Source organism: Narcine bancroftii, chromosome 5, assembly GCF_036971445.1.
Source record: "Narcine bancroftii isolate sNarBan1 chromosome 5, sNarBan1.hap1, whole genome shotgun sequence".
Taxonomy (NCBI): Eukaryota; Metazoa; Chordata; class Chondrichthyes; order Torpediniformes; family Narcinidae; genus Narcine; species Narcine bancroftii.
Genome location: NC_091473.1, coordinates 202029692 through 202045108, shown reverse-complemented (window position 1 = coordinate 202045108; position 15417 = coordinate 202029692). Strand labels below are relative to the sequence as shown.

At 45.5% G+C, this 15417-nt stretch overlaps 1 pseudogene; it reads right to left on the bottom strand.

Moving 5' to 3' along the window:
* Positions 1-11966: 11966 nt before the first annotated feature.
* The window catches only part of LOC138765471 (zinc finger protein 585B-like), a 70460-nt pseudogene continuing 67009 nt past the window's right edge, over positions 11967-15417 (bottom strand).

The window sequence follows — 15417 nt, the reverse complement described above, 5'->3', positions numbered from 1 at the left end:
CTCATGGGCCAAAATGGCCTGTTACTGCACTGTATATCTAAATTTACATTTTTTTTGAAAAAAATTTTTTTTTCCAGATGCATCAAACGTTTATTCATCTTGAATACATAATAACAATGATGCAAAATGATACAGTTTAAATTTTTATCCACCATCTAATTCCCCCCCCCCCCCCAAAGAAGAAAGAAAAACTCCTGTGTGGCGGCATGCCACTAGGCAGGCGAACCGGTCCCGCTTGTAATCCATGCGGCGGGGCAGCTGGCCAAAATGGCACCGTTGGGGGTTTCCCATTCTTCTCAGCACCAGACTCAGAAGCCCGTGCTGGGAGACCACGTGACGCCCGAGTGGCGTCAGCGCCCCCCCCCCCCCCCCCCCCAGCGTGGTTCTCAGCCAGGTCCGGGCTGGGAGTATAAATGCAGCCCAGCAGCCAACAATAAACCAGTTTTTCTGCTCACTGAGCTCAATCCGTCTGGTTGTGTGTTCTTTCAGTAACAGTGTAGCTGCTGCTACAATTGGTGACCCCAACTGGTTCAAATGTCTTTGAACCCAACATGAGCGAACCTGGGACCAGTGCTATAGCCGTCAAGCTGCCTGACTTCTGGGTTCAGGAGCCGGAGACCTGGTTCGGCCACACGGAGGCACGGTTTCACCTCCGCCAGATTTCATCCAACACGACCAAATTCTACCATGTAGTCGCTCCCCTGGACCAGGCCACTGCCAAGCATGTGCTGCTCCTCGTTCAGCACCTGCCCACCAAAGATAAATACAGGACCATCAAGCGAATGCTCACCGGATCCCTCGGACTATCCAGGAATCAGTGTGCCACTTGGATGCTGCGCCTTGATGCCTTGGGGGCAGGTCCCCGGTGGAGCTGATGGACGAGATGCTTGCACTCATGGGCGATCACACCAACTGCCCACTCATTGAGCAAATTTTCCTCGACCATCTGCCCAATGACATCCGGCCGTTATTGGCCCAAGAGAGCTTTACCGACCCGAGGAAGTTTGTTCAGAAGGCCCAAGTGCTATGGCTCGAGCGATTCCCAAAGGGCTCGGTGGTCCAGCAGGACATGAGGCTTGGGCACGACCACGCCAAGCCTGCCCCTAGCACTGCGGTAGAACACCCGACCCCTGCAGGGGCCACCAAGAGCATAACAAGGGGCACGGTATCCACTCCAGGCCTCTGCTTCTACCACCAGCGCTGGGAGACAAGGCTCGGAAGTGTCATTAGCCCTGCTCATTCCAGGGAAACGAGCAGGCCGGCCGCTGTTAATGGCTGCAGCGGCTGGCCAAGGACACAGCCTCCTCTATCTGCGGGACTCAGACAGCAGCCGGCGCTTCCTCATCAACACTAGAGCCCAGATCAGCATCATCCCAGCCACGGCCATAAAGTCCAGGAACCGACCTTGAGGACCTCCCCTCCACGCGGCCAACGGAACAGAGATCCGGACGTATGGGAACAAGACAGTCCACTTCCAGAATGGCCGGCGTAAGTTCTCGTGGAGGTTCACAGTCTCATCCCTTCCAATCGCCATCTTGGGTGCCGATTTCCTTCTCACCCATGGCCTCCTGGTGGACATTCGAAGTAGGCATCTGGACTATCCAGGCCGTTCACCTCGACGCCTCCCGCACAGAGCAGCAACAGATGGCCACTCCCAGAGACGAGTTCCAGCGAATCCTGGATGAGTTCCTGGCCCTCCTCAAGCCACAGTTCTCCGCTGCCTCACCGAGCCACGGGGTGTTCCACCAAATCCCCACCCAGGGTCCACCGGTTCACGCCAACACCCGCCTGACAAGTTCCAGGTGGCGAAGGAAGAGTTTTCACATCTGCTGGAGGTGGGGATCATTCGGGGCTCCGTCAGCCCGTGGGACTCGCCGCTCCACCTGGTCCCGAAAGCCTCCGGCAACTGGCGCCACTGCAGAGACTATCGATGGCTCAATGAGGCAACAGTTCCTGACCATTACCCCATCCCTCACATAGCCAACATGCATGGTGCGAGGTTTTTCTCCAAGGTTGACCTGGTGCGCGGGTATCACCAAATCCCGGTGCAACCTGAGGACATACCCAAGACGACCATCATCACTCCCTTCAGCTTGTTCGAATTCCTTCTTTGCATGCCATTCGGGCTAAGGAACGCCGCTCAGACCTTCCAGTACCTCATGGACTCAGTGGGCAGGAACCTGGATTTCGTCATCATTTACTTGGACGACATCCTCATTGCCAGCAGGGATTGGGCGCAACACAAGGCCCACCTGTGCACCCTCTTCTCCTGGCTGGCCGACTTCGGCCTCACCATCAACCCAGCCAAGTGCCAGTTCGAGAAAGAGTCCATGCAGTTCCTGGGCCATACCATCATGGCTGAAGGAGCCACACCCGCCACTACGAAGGTAGTCTCTATCAAAGAGTTCCCACACCCAGACAACCTCAAGGAGCTCCAGGAGTTCATGGGTATGGTCAACTTCTGTAACCGATTCATCCCAGGAGCCGCGCGCATCATGCAGCCGCTGTTTGCCCTCATACAGCCAAGCATAAAACACTAACCTGGACCCCAGAGGCCTACAGTGCATTTGAGGCCACCAAGGACACCCTTGCAAAGGCTACCATGCTCATCCACCCGCACACCGACCTGCATATGGTGCTCTCCATCGATGCCTCTGCCAAAGCCGTCGACACCATCCTGGAGCAGCAGGTGAATGGACATTGGAAGCTCCTGGCATTTTTCAGCCGGCTTCTCCACCCACCAGAGTTCAAGTATAGCGCCTTCAACCATGAGTTACTAAGCATGTTCCTGGCGGAGCAGATTTTCCACTATTTCTTGAAGGGGAGGACTTTTACCATCTTCACTGACCATAAACCCCTCACTCAGGCGCTCGCAATGGCAAAGGATCCCTGGCCGGCCTGCCAGCAGCATCACCTCTCCTTCATGTTGGAGTTTACCACCGACATTCGGCACAAGGCAGAGAAGGACAATGTGATCGCCGATGCACTCTCACAACCGGCCATCTGCGCGCTGACACCCGGCCTCGACTTCAACCAGCTTGCCCGGGACCAGAAGTCCGACGAGGAGATGCGAGCCTTCAGGACTGCCATCACAGGCCTGCGGATCCGAGACCTCCCGACTCCTAGTGGCGAAGGCACTGTCCTGTGTGATGTCTCAATGGGCACCCTGCGCCAAGTGGTTCCCCAGCAGTGGCGCAGGCAAGTCTTCCATCACATCCATGACCTTTCGCACCTGTCCTTCAGGTCCACGGTCCGTATGGTGGCAGAGCGGTTCCTCTGGCATGGGCTGCGGAAGCAGATCGCAGGCTGGGCCAGAACATGCACCCTTTGCCAGATATCCAAGGTGCACAGGCACACCAGGGCGCCCGTGCAAGAGTTCGAGCATGTCCAGGAACGGTTCAGCCACATTCACGTGGACATAGTCGGGCCCTTACCAGTTTCCAAGGGCAACCATTACCTGTTCACAGTTATAAACCGCACCACTCGTTGGCCCAAGGTGATCCTCATGCCGGACACCTCCACGGACTCCTGCTCCCAACCGCTGTTGCACGGTTGGGTCGCCCGGTTTGGCGTTCCGAATCACCTCACCAGCGATTGGGGCACCCTGTTCTCCTCTGCGCTCTGGGCACAGCTCGCCAACAAGTTGGGGATAGAGATATACCGCACCACGGCCTATCACCCGCAGCCCAATGGGTTGGTCGAGTGTCTGCACCGCCACCTTAAGTCGGCATTTATGGTCCGACTCACCAGTCCCAATTGGGTGGACAAACTGGCTTGGGTGCTCCTGGGCATCCACTCCACACCCAAGGAGGATTTGCAGGTATCATCAGCTGAACTGGTCTACAGCGCACCACTGGCACTGCCCGGTGAGTTCATCATCACGCCTCACAACTCCCAGCGGTCGCCGCACGAGCTACTTCCCCACCTTCGGGCCCACTTGGACTCCTTTGCACTCCTACTGCCACGCAGACATGGCACACAGCCATCTTATGTCCCCAGCAAGCTGGACTCCAGAGTACATTTTTATTTGGTGGGGTCCGCCCACGGAACCTCTGCAGAGACCTTACGAGGGGCCGTACAGGGTTGTCCACCATTCAGGGTCTACGTTCACGCTGGACATGGGTGGCAGGCGGGAGCTGTTTACTGTGGACAGGCTGAAGTCAGCTTACCTCGACTCCACCGAATCAGTGATTGTGGCCCAGCCCAATAAGCGAGGCGAACTGGTCCCACTTGTAATCCACGCGGCGGGGCAGCCAGCCAAAATGGTGCCGTCGGGGGTTTCCCCTTCTCAGTACCAGGCTCAGAAGCCCACACTGGGGGACCAAGTGATGCCCGAGTGACATCAGCGCCCCCCAGCGCGGTTCTCAGCCAGGTCTGGGCTGGGAGTACAAGTCCAGCCCGGCAGCCAGCAATAAACCAGTTTTTCTGCTCACTGAGCTCAACCTATCTGGTTGTGTGTTCTTTCAGTACCAGTGTAGCTGCCGCTACAATTGCAAAGTGATACAGTTGAAATTTTTATCCCCCATCTATTCACCTCCCCCCCAAAAGAAGAAAGAAAAAACATCTGAATAATTTTACGTCAATCAATATTTATATTTTCTAACATATTAATTCTATCTTGAACATATCAATTGGGAGGAGCGGGTGTAGCAGACAATAAGGATGGACTTTTATCAACAAAATCCATATATGATTTCAAAATCCTATAATTTTTTTTCTGGTTGATTCCTTAAATTTTTTCTAAAAGAATACAATTTTGTATTTCCACATGCCATCTCGACAACCCTACAATATTGTCCAACTTCCACGTTACCACCACACACTTCTTAGCTACCACTATTACTACACTCAGAAACTTTCATTGATACTGGTCTAGCTTCAATTTAATATCTGTTTCATATAATTCACCGAGCTAAAATATTGTAGGATCATTTGGTATTCGTATCTTCAAAATTTGTCCCAATAATACACACAAATCTTCCCAAAATTTTCTCACACAACCAAACTTTTACATGATAGAGGAATTAGGGGATATGGGGAGAAGGCAGGTAGGTGGAGTTAGGTCATAAATTAGATCAGCCATGATCGTATTGAATGGCGGAGCAGGCTCGATGGGCCATTTTTGGCCTACTCCTGTTCCTACTTCCTATGTTCCTATGTAAACTGCAGGCAGTAAAGTACCTATTTCCTAGCTACATCTAAAACACTTGTCAGAGCAATAAGAATTTACTCTATGTAATTTATATGGTGCATAGTATAGTGGGTGCAAAATACTATATTGTACCATTTGAGATCTAACATTAATTGTATTACTTAACTCTCTTGACCAGACCTCTTCCTGAATTTGTATGTTTAAATCCCTTTCCCACTTTTGTTTTGACTTCTATAAATCCTTTTTTTTTTGCATTGTGTCTTGTAATTTTATATACATATTAGTTATAAATTTCTTTGTAAATGTATCAGTTATTCAAATTGGCAATGTTCCGGAAGTCAAAAATTCTCACCTAACTTCTTTTTTAAATATGATATGTGCTGAACATGTGAAAAAATGGTATTATTTGGTATATTATTTTTATCCTTCATTTGCTCACAACCTAAAAATCAATCTTTTATCCTCTTTATCCCATGATATGACAAATATAAAAAAAGGATAATTGAAAGTAAAAGGAATAAGTGGTTTCTGCTTTAATATTATTTTGGCTATTTAGTAATTCTTTATTCCTCTTTCCATATGGATTCCATTCCATAGCTTAAGCAAATGTTTTAAAATAGGTACATCAATTCTTTCTTTCAAAAGTTCTTCATGCCATTTGTATAAAATATGTTCTCGATCTATTTCTCCTGTTTTACTCATCTCAATCTGTAACCACGCTGTCTTTTCCCCAGTTTGATAACAGGAGACCAAAAATCTTAATTGAGCTGTTTTATAACAATTTTTTAAAATTCGGCAATATTAGTCCTCCCAGATCATTTAATTCCAAAGCATTTTATCTCACCAAAATAAATTTTCTTACATTTTTATTTATTTCTTGGAAAAACTTCTTCAGTACAGGAATTGGTAATGATAGAAACAAATATTGTATCCTCGGAAAAATATTAATCTTTACATAATTTATCCTTCCTATTAAAGTTATTGGTAAATTTTCCATCTTTTCAAATCTTCACTCATTTTTTTTAGTAATGGCTAATAATTCAATTTAAATAAATTATTTAAATTCCCGTCAATATTAATTGCTAGATATTTAATTGCTTCCTTTTGCCATTTAAACTTTTTCGCCTGTTTACTTTGAATATAGTCCCTGTCATTCATAAGCATCACCTCACTTTTTCCTTCATTAACTTTGTAACCTGATATCAAACCATATTCTGTCAATCTTACATTTAATTTCTTTAGTGATATTTCTGGATTTGTAAGATATAGTATAACATCACCTGCAAACAAATTAATATGTTTTTTTAATCTTCTATCTGAAAACCTTTAATCTCGTTATCGTTTCTTATCACTTCGGCCAATGCTTCTACAGCCAGGCAAATAAAAATGGTGATAATGGAGAACGCTGCTGAAATGATCTTCTAATAAAAAAGGTTTTGATATTTGCCTACCTTCACTTTGAGGTGATTGTACAAAGCTCTTATCCAATTTATAAAAGTATTTGGAATTCTGAAAACATTTAATACTTTAAATAAATAGTTCCATTCTAAGCTATCAAACGTTTTCTCCACATCCCAAGCCACAGCAGCTGCTGGTATCTTTTATTTCTAGGCTACATTTAATAAACTTAACTATACTGTCTGCCAATCCATATTTATCAATTTAGATAAACATTTAGCTAACCTATTAGCTAGTAATTTGGATACAATTTTATAATCTGTATTTAATAATGATATTGGTCGATAAAAAGATGGTAACAAAGGGTCTTTCCCTTTTTCGGAATAACTGTTATTAAAGATGTTTTAAATGATTCTGGTAAATCATTAAAATCCTCCATTTGATCCAATCATTCCATAAAAACAAGGATCAATTACTCTTTGAAGTCTTTAAAAAAGTTCAGCAAAAACCATCCTCTCCAGGTGGCTTGTTATTTGATAAAGAAATTAAAGAATCATATACTTCAACATCCATAAAAGAATTCAATAATTCCATTTGATTCTCCTTATTTAACTCAGGTAATATCGTGACAGGGTATTTAGAGGTGGCTTGGGAGGAATTGCTAGAGTAGCTTGCACACACACATTTTAAAACACAGAATATTTGCAGGACTTTGCAGAGTGCTTTTTGCAAGAGGCACAAAGTATCAACATACAGCTTTCCTGGGAACATGTGATCTTTGCAAGCTGGAGAGAACAGCTTTGCTCTTAGAGAGGGAGGGAGTGAGAGAGAAAGAGTCACAGTTCCAGAAGGACAAGCTGGCAAACTTTGGAAGGTTGCCTGGTCGAAGGAGAAGACTTGGCAGTCTGAAAGGTGACCTGAAAGAGAGAGGATCATCTGGAGAAACCTGAAGGGGCCAGGTTTTGTCAGCAAGACTGATTGAGAAGGAATCAGTTGCAGATGTCCTGAAAAAGGAATCAGCAAGAACCCTCCTGAGTGGTAACCATTTGCCTGTTAAGCACCAAAGACTGGTGAACTTTGTTAATGCTAACTTCTGTGCACAGCACAAGAATTGCCTGCAACCAGTGAGATTGGACTGTCATCCAAAGAACTTTTCTAATCTTAAATATACATTACACACATGTGCACTTAGTATTAGAGGGGGGATTAAGTAGGTTAGGTAGGTTAAGTAATAAGTTAAAGTTTAATTCAGTTTTCTTGTTCAAATCTAATTAAAAACTACTTTTGTTTAAGTAACCCTGTGTTGTGGTGCATATCTATTGCTGCTGGTTTTTGGGGTCCTCTGGACTCCGTAACAATATAACATGACAAATGTTCATCTCTTTTTTTCCCCCATCTTTCAAAGAATCAGTTCGATATAATTTTTTATAAAAATTCCTAAAATCATCCTTAATTTCCTGCGTTTTATTAGTTTGACCAGATTCCATTTTTGTTGCAATTATTGTTCATGACAGTTATTCCATTTTTAATTGCCAATATGCCAACCCCGCTCCATTCATGCGCCAACCGAAGACTCGAGTGTGCGCATAGGGATCAAAATGGCCGTACCCAGCCTCGGGATGCCAAATAACAGGATAAGTATGTGCTTTATGGCTCTTGCGTGCCCTGTATTCCTATTATAGTTTGCCAAATACAACATAAACTGTGTAAAAAAATTCTTAACATTTTATTTTAATTTTCATTGATTCTTCAAGGTAGTAAAGGTAAGGTTACTTGTAAAACACCATTATATCAAAATAAATGTGTTCCTTTTACTATTAATAATCAATTTTTTAAAATATGGAGTCAAATGGGGATTAGAATGATAGAAGATTGTTTTGAAGCTGGTTATTTTATTTCTTTTCAATGAATGAAAGAAAAATATAATGTTCTAAATAATACCTTTTTTTGTTATTATCAATTTAAAGGCTTTTTAATTGATAAATTAGGTCAAAGTTTAAGATTAACCTCGAGCAGGGGTCGGCAAACTTTTTAAACCATTGACCTCTTCGTGGAATCCTTGATCATGTAAACCATGTAAAGTAAATAAATAAATATTATCAACAATAATTTCTCTATAGCCTGGACATTTGTCAACCCCTTGGATAGTCCCATCGACCCCCAGGGATCAATATAGACCACCCTGACATAGACAATTTGAGTTAGAAATTTTACTTTTAAAAGGGAGTATTAAAAGATTTATTTCAGAAACAAAGGAAAATGCCTAAATTGGATATTCGTAAATCAGGATTAAAGTGGGAAAATTATTTAGGAAGAACAATAGAGCAAGATGATTGAAGAATGTTATGTAAAGATAACATGACTAAAATTATTAATGTAAGATACAGATTAGTACAATAAAATTTAATTTAATCTTTTTGGAATTATGTTTGATGTCATAAAGAAATAGGCTCTTTTTTCCATTTGACTGCAATACCTGTATATTAAAGTCATTTTGGTTACAGATTAGATTATTTTTAGAGAAACTGTTAAAGGTTAAGCTCCCATTAGACCCAATGTTATTTTTATTAGGAAATATTAGAATGGTTAGTTTAAAATTAAAGTTGACTATGTATCAAATTGAATTTTTACGATTGGTCTTAGCTGTTTCGAGGAAATGTGTAGCTCTTACTTGAAAGTCTGATATAGACTTGGAGATGCAGAGATAGCATACTGAAATACAATCTTGTATTCCTCTTGAGAAAATTACAAAATTTATGTGATAAATATAATTCTTTTTTGAAAATATGGAGCCCATATTTACAACGAGTAGGTTTGAAAATTTAAACTCTCAATGGCTCGTCCCAATGGTGGTTCTCGGTTCCACGGCGGTTGTGGGTGTTAGCCTTGCACGTGTACTCGCAACCGCAGAACAGTCTGCTCACAAATCACTATGTTTCTTAACTTACCACTGCATATTGGGCTATGTGTGTGGTTCTTTTTCTCTCAGCAGGGAACCAGATCAACCTCGTATGAGGGACCACCATGTTACCCTGGGTCAGTGAAGGAGTTCGGGCTCAAGGGTCTTGAAGTTGCGCACTGCTGCTCCGTCCGATGTCCCAGTGTCCTTGTGGCCGCTTACAACATACGTGGTGATCTTCCCAGCGAGAGACTGCCGATTATGCCAATGTGATAGTTGCGCCCCTGTCAAGGTACAAAAAGTACAACCAAGCCACACAGTACAATTCAAACAGACTTTATTTGAGTAATGCTAGTGGGAGTGAACAGTCTGTAGTGTTGAGTAGACAAGGTCACCTCACTAAGACTGGTTTAATTCAATGAACAGTCATAGGGTACAATTTTCCTGCATACAAATTGGATGTCATTTCTTTGATTGTGTTGTTACAATTTATGTTTTACATTTTGAATATCCTCTTCCTAAAAACAGGGAAATTATTTGAGTTGTCAGTCATTTATTCTCACGTACAAGTTATAATTAAGAGACATCCTTTCTGCGTACAAAAAAAATCAACATAAGTCTGGAAGGTTTGCTCTTAGTACCTGTACACATCAGTATCAGTTCTCTGCCTTCCTGATTTCCGGTTTCCAATTAACGCTGTAAATGGCTAGTTTCTCTCTAATCTTAAATTACTTAAGTTAATAATGGTGGCCAAAACTTCTGAGCAACAACACTGCCATTCAGGGACTCAGTGACATTGTCAATGCTGCTGGATGCTTATCGCAGCCTTTGACAGTATGCATCGCATCCAACAGGTAGCTGCATCAATCAGCTGCATTTGGACGGGAAACTGATCTATGAATGTGCTACCTTTTGACAGCTCATTGACTCTACCAGTAGTCAGTTAGCACTATTGTGTTGAAGATTCAGGCAAGTATCAGGATATCTGGAGCCTCGGGTTCGTAGAAGAAGTGAGAATTGATTCCTGTCTGGGACATTTGTTCTTTAAAGTTGTAACCTGTTCTTAAGCTTCTTGACAGAGTAAAACTCATGCTGGTCTTCCTAGAAACAATTTTCATAGTTATCTTCTAAACACAACGTTCTACAGTCCTGATGGTGGTTCTTGGTTTCATGGCAGTTAAATCGAATTTATATATTCATTGATAATCTCTTTCTTCTTTTTTCTCCCTTTGGGGTGTTTGGTGGTGGGGGGGTGGGAGAAGGGATGGGTGGTTTATATAGCACATGTATCGTCTTATATGTATAATTCATTATTAATTAAATGTATTGTTTTTAAAATTTTTAAATGTAAAAAGAGCAAACATAATCTTTTTTTAATGTTCATGTAACATACAGAGTCTGTATTTATCCCCTCGTACCTCGATAGCATATCCCCCTCCCAATTTATCTTTACCACCCACCCCCCCCCCCCCCCAACCAAAACCAAACTATTTCCCTGCCATTTTGAGACATGCTCTAATACACCCATCTACAACTTGTGGCTTCCTCCTGTGTCAGAATATGGATACGTTTTGGAAGATAAATTGGGGAAGGTTTGTAAGGGTAGGTTACACACAAACACTTTCAAACAGGTCTTATTTAAAATACTGGAACTTTGCTAATGCTAGACATATCGGTACCACAGCCTTTGCAAGAGCTTTGGAAAGCATCCAAGAGACTTCTACGGTGTTACAGTCAGCAGCATTTGGAAGACTGGTTGTGAGTTCTTAGTTCAGCCTGGTCAAAGCCCTTGTGGTTCATGCACGAGGAGAGGACTGGCTGTCTGATGTTTCACTTGGAATAATAGAAACAAAAAGGAACTCTTCTGGTGACCTGAAAGAAAGAGGTTATCATCTGGGGAACCCTGAGGGGGCAGGTTTCTTCAGCAAGAAACTGAAGTGGATGGGTGTCCATCGTACAACAAATCTCTCTCTGAAAACCAACAAGAAACTTCCTGAGCAGTAACCAATTACCTTTCAAACACCAAAGCCTGGTGAACTTTATCAATGTTAAATTCTGTGCATAGTATAAGAATTGCCTGCAACAAGTGAACTTGGAGGAATGAGAAGTGAGATTGGACCATGAATCAAAGAACTTTTCTGAACTTACACACATATTACATACACTTGCGCTTAGAATTAGAAGGGGGTTAGTTAAGTCAATAGTGATAAGTTAAAGTGTAATTCTGTTTTCATGTTTGAAGATAATTAAAAGCAACCTTTGTTTAAGTAACCATTTGTCTTGGTGAATATCTATTTCTGCTGGGTTTTGGGGTCCTCTGGGCTCGTAACACTCCTTTTCCTTGAGCTGCCCATATTCATTCTTACTTGTAATATACGTTCATCTTTAAACCTTATGAAAGAAACCCCCCTCCCCATATTCTTCACAATTATAATATTTACAGTCCATCATTCCCCTGATTCCCTCTTTCCCTCTTATCTACATTTAATCCCGAAGCGATGGCAGGGTTCTTACAAAGTCATTAAAAAAAAAACTTTATTTTCTTTACATTTTTTTAAACAAATTTTCAGTGCGGATGGGCACAAGTCGCATAGGTCACAAGTCAGGGAATACCAGTAGTTTAATTTGGCATCATATTCAGTACAGACATTGAGCAATACACAACTGTGTCTGACAAGAGAGGGAAGGGGGTGAGGAGCTGGTGACAGAGGAAGAGAGGGACATTGGAGGTCCAATCCCATTTGGTTGGAGAGTGCCCAGACAGGAGGCAAGGTGTTGTTCCTCCAACTTACAGGTTGCCTCGGTTTAGCAGTAGATGAGGCCGTGGACGGACATGTCGGTGTGTTCCTGCGCTGTGCAATAGTAAATGGGGCAATACTTACAAACAAGCAGCTACTGCTCTTTGGAAGAGCTGGCCCTCTCTTCTCTGCAGTGCAATGCTTCCTGAGAGTTGTACTCCTCTTTTGAAGCAATCTTTTGTAAGGTCCATTTGTCATTCAACAGTTTATTGTAGAAGGAGGCACAGTCAAGGTCAAAATTTACCTGCACAAACAAAATAGCCTGCATGGTGGAGACACTCAGATGCAACTTTTCAGGTGACCAGGCTGCACTCATTGCTGAAAGGATCCTTTCAAAAGGAGCTGTGCTACCTGGGAGGCAGAGTACGAACTCGACTGCCTTTGCCAAATGCGAGTATTCCACCCCACCTCCATCCATCTCCTGAAAAACTCGGCACCATCTCTCCGAGACTGGGGCCTTCTGTGCGTTCCAGTTGGACATGTGCCGGGAGATAACCGGCTTCGAATTTCCCCACTCGTCAAAAAGCCGTTTCTTGTCGATCAGACGGAGAACAGCGATGCTCGCCTGGCAGGTGGCCAGGCTGCTTTGGATGTCATCCCAGCTCGGCACATTCCTCAGCAGTGCCCAGTCAAGCAGCTCCGTGCGCTCAAAGGCCGGACTCCACTGCTCCAGGTAACTCAGCGCCGTGGAGAAAAAATTCTCCACCACGCGGTAGAATGTCCCCTCGGTGATCTCCCCGTCCTCCACCAAGCACTGCAGGAGTATTCTCGTGTCAGATGTAACGAACCTTTCCCTGAGCTTCTCCTGCAAATCCTCACGTAGGGCCCGGATCTGCAGCGCCACCTCAGCGACGGACGATTCGCTGCTCTCGATGGCCTCAACGGCCTTTTGGAAGACCGCTATCTGCTTGCTGGCAAAAGCAAGCCACAGTTTGGTGCAAGGATCGCTGAAAACGGTTTTTAACAGCGTCGGGCACTTCTCTTGCGAAAGAAAATAGGCCTTCAATCCTTGATAAATTAAAAGAATCCTGTCCAGCGCAGGCCCAAGGGAAAGGAACCTTTTGCTGCCATGTTCCAATAACTGAGAATACTCAAGGCTCACAAATCGGCAGAAGTCCTTCAGCTCCTCCGTGCGCACGGTGTAAATGTAAAAGTATTTGTACACCTTTACGGCAAAGCACTCCAGGTCAAGTGGAAGAGAGTCGGCAGCTGTCTGCAGGCAGTTATGAACCACGTGAGTGCCGCAGCCGACGCTGAGCATCGCCCGCCCCAGCTTGGCCTGCAGTTTATTCCACACGTTGTTTCGTCCAGCTTGCTTGGCGCAGCCAAAGGTCATGTTAGCATTGTCCGCACAAAGTCCGACAAGCTTTTCCCCGAGGTGGTTTCTCTTTATCAGCTGCAGAAGAGATTCGCACTGCACGTCAGCCGTTTCACCTGCTCGTGAAGTGAACTCAATGATTTTGGTCTTGACCCCAGTCGTGGGAATAAAGTAGCGCACCAGAATTGGAAATAGCCTGTGCTCTTCTTTGTTTGATGTATCCAGGCTAAGTGAAATGAAGGAGCATTCCTTTAGGTCACCTAGAACTCCTTCAATCGACAGGGGTGCCAGCACGTTGCAAATGATTGCCTCGTATTTTGTCCTTGCAGATGAAAATTTTGGTTGGTAAAGATTTTTAATCAACTGTGACGTGCAATCGCTTGATATTAAACTGTGACCATGCCGCACAGAATGATAAGCAAAGAGTCCCTCGCTCGCGTGAACATAATCGTCCTCCGTATTCTGCTCTACCATTGTTGGGGAAACACTTGGAATAATACACTGTCTTTGTTCCTCTTCCTTGATACATTGCGTTAAAAATTGCTGGCTTACATCAGTTTGGTTGCCCTGAGAGACCGAGAAGTGTTGCCCAGTGAATCCGTTCCCGCATTGAGCACAGGTGAGAGGCCTCTCGCCTGAGCGAACTTGCTCTTGTATCAAAGGGTGGGATGACTGAGTGAAGCCTTTCCCACACTCGGAGCAGATGAACAGACTCTCCCCGTTGTGGACCCGCTGGTGGCGCACCAGGTTGGACGACTGAATGAAGCCCTTGCCGCAGATGGGACAGGTGAATGGACTCTCCCCATTGTGGACCCGCTGGTGCCGTACCAGATGGGATGACTGAATGAAGCCCTTGCCGCACTCGGGGCAGGTGAAGGGCCTCTCGCCGGTGTGGACCCGCTGGTGCTTCAGAAGGTCAGAGGAGCGAGTGAAGCCCTTCCCGCACACGGGGCAGGTGTACGGCCGCTCTCCAGTGTGGATCCGTTGGTGCTTCACCAGATCACTGGGTCGCTTGAATTGTTTCCCGCAGTCCGAGCACTGGAGTGGGTTCATCGCTGTGGAAGCAAAATGAGTTGGTGAATTTCTTTCCTGTCACAGAGCAGGCCAAGGCCCTCCCCTTGGCCAGAGGGAGGCTCTGGGAGCTGGACGGCACATTAAGTCAACAATGTGAGGGCCCACACCCGAGGGGCTGCTCCTTGGACGGAGAATGGGGGGAAACAACAGGGATGCTGCTTTGGGGAGGGACAGGACAGACCTGAACGAAACAGTACATTCCCATCTCCTTCTCCCCCCCATCTTCTTCCATTCAACTCCTCTAGCTGCTCCACCCTCCCTCCTCCAGCTGCCCCCCCACCACCATCCTCGCACCACTCCCCCACTGTCCATACCCATTACACCCCCTCTCCCTTTCCTCCTGAACCCCCTTTCCCTGACCCCCTCCCTTACCCCAGTGGCCCCTTCCCCCGACCCCCTCCCTTACCCCAGTGGCCCCTTCCCCCAACCTCCCTTCCTTCCTCGTCATCCCTTCCCTGATCCCCCTCCCCTCTCAGTTCCCCCACTCCCATCATCACTCCTTTCCATGAGCTCAGACACCCCTTCCACCCTGATCTCCCTCCACATTCCCCCTAACCCCTCTCCCCTACCATCACTATTTTCCACAAGCACTCTCTCCTCTAGTCCCCCTAACCCCAGTCACCCACCCTGATCTCCCTCCCCATTCCCCCAAACACCGACCCCTCTTCCTTACCGTCAATCCTTTCACCGAGCCCCCTCCACCGATCTGTAGCATCCTCCCCGTCCCCCAACCCCGTCACCCCCTTCCCCAAACTCTCTCCCCTACCCCAGTCGCCCC